The following is a 7,785-nucleotide window of genomic DNA, read 5'->3' as shown; positions in this document are numbered from 1 at the left end:
TTTAATAAATAGTAACTCTGAACTTGGGAATCAAGGGCAGGGAGGAGACCACAGTAGGACTCAAGTGACCTCAACAGTGAGAAGGAAAAGCGGACTGCAGGGCTGGCACCTGCTGGGACTGACAATGCAAATGTTTTCACACATGTATCTAATGCATACTTTGTGATATAGACACTTTTACACTGAGCAAACCAAGGCTGGGAAAGTTTAAGTGACTCCCCCAGAGTTACTCTAAGTGTTAGAGGCAAGTTTCAACACCAGGCAGCTTTCAATCCAGGGCCTCGTTTATTTTGAACACACACAGCTGCCTTCTAGTATTCATTTCCACATTAAATGTTTCTTCCATCATAATCCTACTTATATTTCCAGGTCCAGACAAAATTCAAAAGACTTATTTGAAATGCCCCCAAATACATGGTCATTTATTACTTGGAGAACTACCTGCAAAGATGGAAATGTCCTATATCTTTGTCCAGTATGGTAGCTACTGGCCACATCTGGCTATCGAGCACTTGAAATGTGGCTAGTGAGACTGAGGAATGAAATTTTAAAATTTATTTAAATATGGGGTGCCTGCTGGCTCAGTCAAATGAGTGTCCAACTCTTGGTTTCAGCTCAGGACATGATCTCAGGGTCGTGGGATCGAGCCCCACATCACGCTCTGCGCTCAGCCTAGAGTCTGCTTGAGATTCTCTCTCCCTCTCCCTCTGTCCCTCCCCCTGCTTGCACACTCTCTCTCTCTCAAAATAAATAAATAAATAAAATCTTTAAAACTTATTTAACTTTTATTATGTTAACTAGCCACATGTGGCTGGCTACTGGATCTGTAGCTCCAGCTCTCTGCTATTCAAAATGGTCAATCAGCACTGGCATCACCTGGGAGCTTATTAAACATGTTAAATCTCAAGCCCTGACTCAGACCTAGTAAATCAGAATGTCTAACAAGCTCTCCATGTGATTTATCTGCACATTAAAGTATGATAAACATTGCTCCAGTGCATTTATTAGCGATCATTATGGATTTTTTAAAAATCACATTTTGTATCAAGTTTTATAATATACACACCTGGAAGGCAGGAAATACCCTATTCAGGGAGCTAAGTAACTATGTGTTGAGTTGAACACAGCGGGTCTACTTAAAGCCTCTACCTGATGTTCCTTCTGGCCAGGCCTTCCTGCTTGCTGGGGAAGTAAGAATACTTTTGGTTACCCTTCCTCCAGGGTGGCCAGGCGCTTCAGGTCATTTACCTATCTGCACTCTTGGTTACAGGCTCCTGCAGACAATCAGATGGCCTCCGAGCTAGGATAAACAGAGTCTCTTCAGCCACCATACGATCCTTGCACTGTAGGCCCCATGGGATCTGTTGCCCAAATACTGTCTGTCCTTTTAAGGTTCTGGATGTCTTCTAGTCTCCGTCCTGTCTCAGCACCAGCTGTAGGGTCTCATACGGGACTCTGCCTGCATGCTCACGAAGCAAGCTTGGGGGTCTTTGCATGCACTGTTCTGATGATAGCCTGAGAAATCCTGGTCCCCTTTGACCAACATCAGTGCCTCACACTGGTGCCCTTAGGGCCCTTCTGGGTGACTTCCAAGCACCAGCCTGCGGTAGCCCTTGGGTTCCATATTCCTTTGGGCCACTAGCCTTTTGGCTTGCTGGACAACTGAGTGAAATCTCAGGCACTTTCCCTTCATGGCACTGGTGCCTCAGGAATCCTTCCATCACTAATTGCCCTCCCCCTGGGATCCTTTGGGCTACAAGCCTGCCCACATCCTAGGGAAGTGTGGCTCTTTTCACTCACTGTATTATTGCCCTGGTCCATCTGCAGAAGCTATCCAGGCACCAGCACCGGACCATGTGCTATGGTTCTGATTATTCTTCTGGCCACTGGCTTTCCCTTTGTGGTGGAATGGAGAGCACTTTAGATCATCTTCCAAGTACAGCGCTGTTGCACTGGGAGCCTATCTGGTCACTACCCTGCTCACCTTTCTGGGATTCTCTGGTCCACAAGTCTGCCTTAGTGTTATAAAACTATGGCCCCCTTTGCTCACAGTAGTCTCCTCAAGGTGGTGCATGGGTGGTACCTTCTGGGCACCCAGGCTAGAGTTCTAGTAATCCCTAAGGCCTTTCACTTCCCCCTTGCTGGGGAAAAAAAAAAAAAAAAAAATCATCCACTTTTCCTCCAGTGCGTAACCACATGGTGGAGTTCTGGAGATACTCTAGACCATAGCCTGCTGGTGTTCTGGGGAAACGTGGCTCTTTCTGTCCACTGTAATACCTTGACAACAGTGCCTCATGTAACCTTCCCGGCATCAGCTCACCCTAGAGCTAGGGTTCCAGTATACTTCAGGCCACCAGCCTTCCATTTTGCCGGGGAACCAAAGGCCCATTGAGTCACCTTCCCTGCTGTGTGATGATTCTTGGGATGGGCTATGTGGTCATTAGCCTACCCACTCATTGAGGTCCCAGGGATCTGTTCACTCACAAATTTCTTGGGTGCTGTGGAAGTCTGGCTGTTGTAGGCTACCATAGCATCCTCTCACGGGTGCTTCCAAAGAACCCTCTGGGTTCCATCCCATCCTTGTGCTATCTTTATGGTGGTCCTTAAACCCACCCTCCCTCCCTCTGAAGAGAAGAGGGATGAACTTAAAGCCACCTTTACTATACCACACTGATTCTCTAAGAGCCCATCTGGTCACTGGCTTGCCCATGCCTAGGGATTTCTGAGATCTTTTGGGCTATAAGCCTGCCTTTAGTTATGTCCTTTTCTTGTGACAGTGCCCTGGGACAAATATCTGGGCACTAACTTACCCGCATGTGCTATATATCGTTCCTTACATCCTTCAGGCCATCAGCCATCCCCACTGCTGGGGAACTGAAATCACTCTGTGCCACCTTACTTACAGTTCAACGATGATGCACTGTGTGCCCACCTGATTGCTAGTTTGCGCTCCCTGTGCTTTTGAGTATCTTTTGGACCACAAACCTGTCCCTGTGCTAAAGAAGTGTGGCTCCTTTTGCTTACCATCTTATCCTCAGCCTTGTCACTTGGAGAACCTTCTGGACACCAACCTAAAGAAGTGCTATGGTTCTGTTTTTTTCCAGCCATCAGCCTTCCCCTTAGCTGCAGAAGGGAGAGCACCTTAGGCCACATCCCTTGTAGAGCAATGATAGTTGGGGTCCATGCAGTTACTAGCCTCCTTACATCCGGGCATTCCTGGGATCCTCCATACCAAAGCCTGCTTTCATGTTGGGAAACCATGTCTCCTTTCACTCACTGGAGTTTTCTCAAGACGGTGCACTGGTTGTATGTTCCAGGCTTGCAGTGGTCCTCAAGCCACCACCTTCCCCGTTAATGTGAAAACAGAAAAGATTTTATCCACCTTCCCTCCACCACACTGATGCTCTGTGGGCCTATTTGTCACCAGACTATCCATATGGTGGGGTTGTGGGGATACTTTAGGCCACATGCCTGCTGGTGTTCTGGGTTAACATGGCTCTTCCTACCCACCGGAGATCCTTAAGAATGATGTCTCATGCAACTTTCCCTGTGCTAGCCTGACCCAGCACTGGGGTTCCCACGTACTTCAGGCTTTCAGCCTTCCACTTTGCTACGGAACCAAGAGCACTTTCAGCCACCTCCCCTATAGGGCACTGATGCCTTGTGAGGCTGGAGGGAGGAGAAACATCCAGGTATCAGCCTATCTACCACTTGAGGTTCAAAGATCCCTATACCCACAGGCTTCCCCATATTCTGAGAAAACCTGACTCCTACTGGATGCCATCCTGTACTCATATTAGTGCCTCCAGAGAACCACTGCCTGCAAGTGTGCTCCGGTTTCTTTAGTTCTTACCCTTGCCAGCTCTCTCCCTCGCTGGAGAAATGGGTGAACTTTTGGCCACCTGTCCTGCTGCTTGCTGATGGTTGGTAGGGTGGTGGTGAGAGGCATCAAGTTACTAGCCTGCTCTTCTCCTGGGATTCCTTGGGCCACAGGCCTGCCCACGTGCTGGGGAACTGTGGTTCCTTTCACCCAGAGTCTTACATTTGCCTCAATCCCCCTGCAGAACCTTCTGACTACCAGCCACTCCTGTACCGTTTCTAGTTGTCCTTCCAGCCATTAGCCTGTCCCCTCACTGGTGATATAAGATCACTTTGGCTGTCTTCCCTGCAGTGCACAGATGTTCTGAGCGTCCGTTACCAGCCTGCCTGCCCTCTGGGTTGCAAGCCTGGCGGAATGATACAAAGTGTAGTTCGTTCTGCCTAGGGTTGTATCCTTACCCTGGTGTCTTTGGGAAAAACTTCCTTGCACCAGTTGGTAGACATACTGTGGTTCTGGGCTTCCCCCTGCTGAAGAATCCAGAGCACTTTAGGTCATCTTTCCTCCATAGCACTGATATCCTGGGGACCCATCTGGTCACTAGCCTGCTTGTTCCTTGGGATTCCTGGGATCCTTAGGGACACCAAGACTGCCTGCATGCTGCGGAACTGTGGCTCCTTCTGTTTACATAATTTCCTCCTGACGGTGCCCTAGAGAGACCCTCAGAACACCTGTCTGCCCATGTGCTATGGTTCTGGTGGTCCTCAGGCCACCTGCCTTCCTGCTTCTTGGGAAACCAAAGGTACTTTGTACCACCTTCCCTTAGATACAGTATTGTTTCAGTGACCCTTCGGTTTTCTCACCTGCTCTGTACCATGTGCTATGGTTCCTATGTTCCTTTTGGCCATCAGGCTTTCACATGTTTCATGATGCCATTTATGGGAAAGTCCGTAATAAGCAAATGTGCACAAGTGGAAAGTGGAATAGTGATTGCTAAGGGATGAGGGAAGGGAGGAATTTGAAGGTATAGAATTAAGAGGTGATGGAAATATTCTGGAATGAGAGAGCAGTGATAGTTGCCAACATTGTAAATATCCAAAAAAACCCCACTCACTTATACAGTTTCAAATGGCTAAAATGGTGAATTTTGGTAATGTGGATTTTTATTTTAATAAAACAAAAGCTCAGAAATTCTTTGTTTTAAATATCTTCTCACATGATTTTAGTAGCGTATAATGCTAAGTGAAATAAGTTAGCGAAAGACAAATACCATATGATTCCAGTCCTATGTGGAATTTAAGAAACAAAACAAATGAGCAAAGGGAAAAAAAATAGAGAGTGGCCAACCGAGAAACAGACTCCTAACTACAGAAAACAAACTGCTGGTTACCAGAGGGGAGGGGAGTGGATGGGTGAAACAGGTGATGGGGATTAAGGAGGGCGCTTGTCCTGATGAGCACGGGGTGATGTACAGTGCTGAGTCACTATATTGTACAGCTGAAACTGATATTACACTGTATGTTTCCTGACTGGAATTAAAATAAAAACTTAAGGTCTCTTGCTGCAGCAACGCAAGTGGGAGCACCAGGCACTGGGCTCGGAGCAGAACTCCATGGATCGCTTTAAGAAAATGGCAGAGAAGGGCACCTGGGTGGCTCAGTCGGTTAAGCGTCTGCCTTCGGCTCAGGTCATGATCCCGGAGTCGCGGGATCGAGTCCCACATCAGGCTCCTTGCTGAGCTGGGAGCCTGCTTCTCCCTCCGACCCTCCCCCCTCTCATGTACTCTCTCTCTCATTCTCGCTCTCTCAAACAAATAAATAAATCTTAAAAAAAAAAAAAAAGAAAATGGCAGAGAAGCCGGACATGGGGGAAATCGCCAGCTTCAATAAGGCCAAGCTGAAGAAAATGGAGACGCAGAAGAAGAACACCCTGCGGACCAAAGAGACCATTGAGCAGGAGAAGCAGAATGAAATTTCCTATGAACCTAGAGGATTCCCCACCCCCGTCATCTTCGAGGCATCCTAGTCGTGATGTGGAGGAAGAAGAGCCACCTGCAAGATGGACATGAGCGACAAGCTGCACTGTGAACCCGGGCACTTCGTGCCGACGCCACCGGTCTGCGGGTCTCTGAGGGGACCGCCCCCCACAATCGGACTGCCAAATTCTCCGGTTTGCCCTGGGATATTATAGCAAATTATTTGTATGTTTAATGAAAATGAAACGCACCTTGTGTCATGGCAAAAAAAAAAAATTAAAATAAGATAAAATAAAAACTAAAAAAAAAGCTTCCTACATGATTTTAATGGAGATGGTCCATAGACTAGTGCCTGAGAATGAGTGAAAACCCACAGATCCTACAATACTTACTTCAAATTTATTTTCTAAGAATAGAAGTTGCTACTTACCAAGGGCAAACAAGTCACGTTTTCAAAGATGTAGTGAAACATAATGAGTTTCTCAAGCTCGTCCTGAAATTCCTTTTTAAGAGGATTGGCTAGACTTGAACTCCATACGTGTCAGCGATCCCGTGCAGCAGCCCGCGGTAGCATCCGCTGGTGCGCTCCCAGGAACCACCTGGTAAAGCACTCTTTGTAGAACTAAAATCAATCCCACGGTCGTTTCTTGCCTGATGAGAAACTAAATGAAGCGCTAATGAAATAGAGCAGAAGAAAGCCAAAAGAAAAACATGGCTCACAAATACCTTTGCAAATCCTCTTCGGCAACCTGCGGCTTGGCCTGTGGGCAGCAACTCTTCCAAAAGTGCTCATTCGGAGAGATTACTTCAAAGTCACAGCTGTAATCAGATAATGAGATCATGCAACTGAAGTTCCCATGGTTTATGTCAACAAAGGAGATGTTATCCCTGTAACTTCAATTGCCAAAGAAACTACATTTGGGTTTATAAAGAAAAGTGCCTGAATTATCAGTGTAAAAAAAATGGACACAAGTAATATACTTTGTTAAAATTACAGCACAGAGAATATTTTTTTCCTTATTTTATTTCATTTCAAAGGACAAAAAACATTGTCCTCCAATTGCTTCACTTGCTGCCATACTGTATCTCACACCCCATTTTGTTCATCTTTAGTACCTACCTCATGGCCCAGTTTTTCTCTTATTCAGGTTACTTATAAAATGCTTAATGTGACCTCAGCCCTGGGGATGTGAAGAGAAAGACAAAACAAAAGAAAACAACACCACAGAACTAAAACCGCAATTCCTGTTTCCAATAAACTGCCACAGAGTAAAAGGAAAGCATGGAAGACAGTGGTAAATTAAGAGACAGGATTGTTTTATTTTTCACTTTTAGAGAAATTTCTCAATAGAGTTATTTTTTTTGTGAACCTTGGTTTTGAGATGTTAGTTTAAAAACGTGTATTTTAAAGTTTCAGCAATTTCTTGCCACTGCTTCCCACTCTACCCAGACTGTATAGACAGGCCCACGTGGGGATTGCAGAGAGGAGTCTGTTACAGTCCTCAAAGTCAATTTAATGCCTTGGTTTTTTTGGCTGTAAGGGCAGCAAGGGGATGGGCAGAAACCTGTTTTCAATGACTTTATCTAAATTTCCCATTTCAAAGCTAGACCTTGTATTTGCCAGTCACGGTCATGCTAATCACCGTAATTTTAAGGAATGTAATCTCTTACACCAATGCGTAAGAAAAACACTACCAAAGAATCCCCCATAAAATAAAGCCATCATCCATTTTTTTTTCTTGTGGATTTTTCCTCCCTCAAGACTAGTTGTGGAGTAGCAGGAGGTTCTCTGCTTCTTTACAGAAAATGCCTAAAACCAATGATGCACATTACTTACACCTTAAAAAAGATACAAACACAGAGACTATGACAATGTAATACGAAAATAACCCACGACCGTAAAGCAGGGCTTATCTCAGAAATGCAGAAATGATAAAACATAAGGACATGCATTAATGCAATTATGTTGATAATACAACGGTTGCAGAAAGGC

At 45.7% G+C, this 7,785-nt stretch overlaps 1 pseudogene; it reads left to right on the top strand.

Moving 5' to 3' along the window:
• The first annotated feature begins 5,662 nt into the window (after window positions 1-5,662).
• LOC114223613 (thymosin beta-10 pseudogene) lies at window positions 5,663-5,842 on the top strand (annotated as a pseudogene).
• Window positions 5,843-7,785: the final 1,943 nt, after the last annotated feature.

This window comes from Eumetopias jubatus, unplaced genomic scaffold, assembly GCF_037043125.1.
Source record: "Eumetopias jubatus isolate StellerSeaLion01/CBP00866 unplaced genomic scaffold, mEumJub1_p1.0 scaffold_11, whole genome shotgun sequence".
In the NCBI taxonomy this organism is placed as follows: Eukaryota; Metazoa; Chordata; class Mammalia; order Carnivora; family Otariidae; genus Eumetopias; species Eumetopias jubatus.
This window is presented reverse-complemented; position numbering and strand designations above follow the sequence as displayed.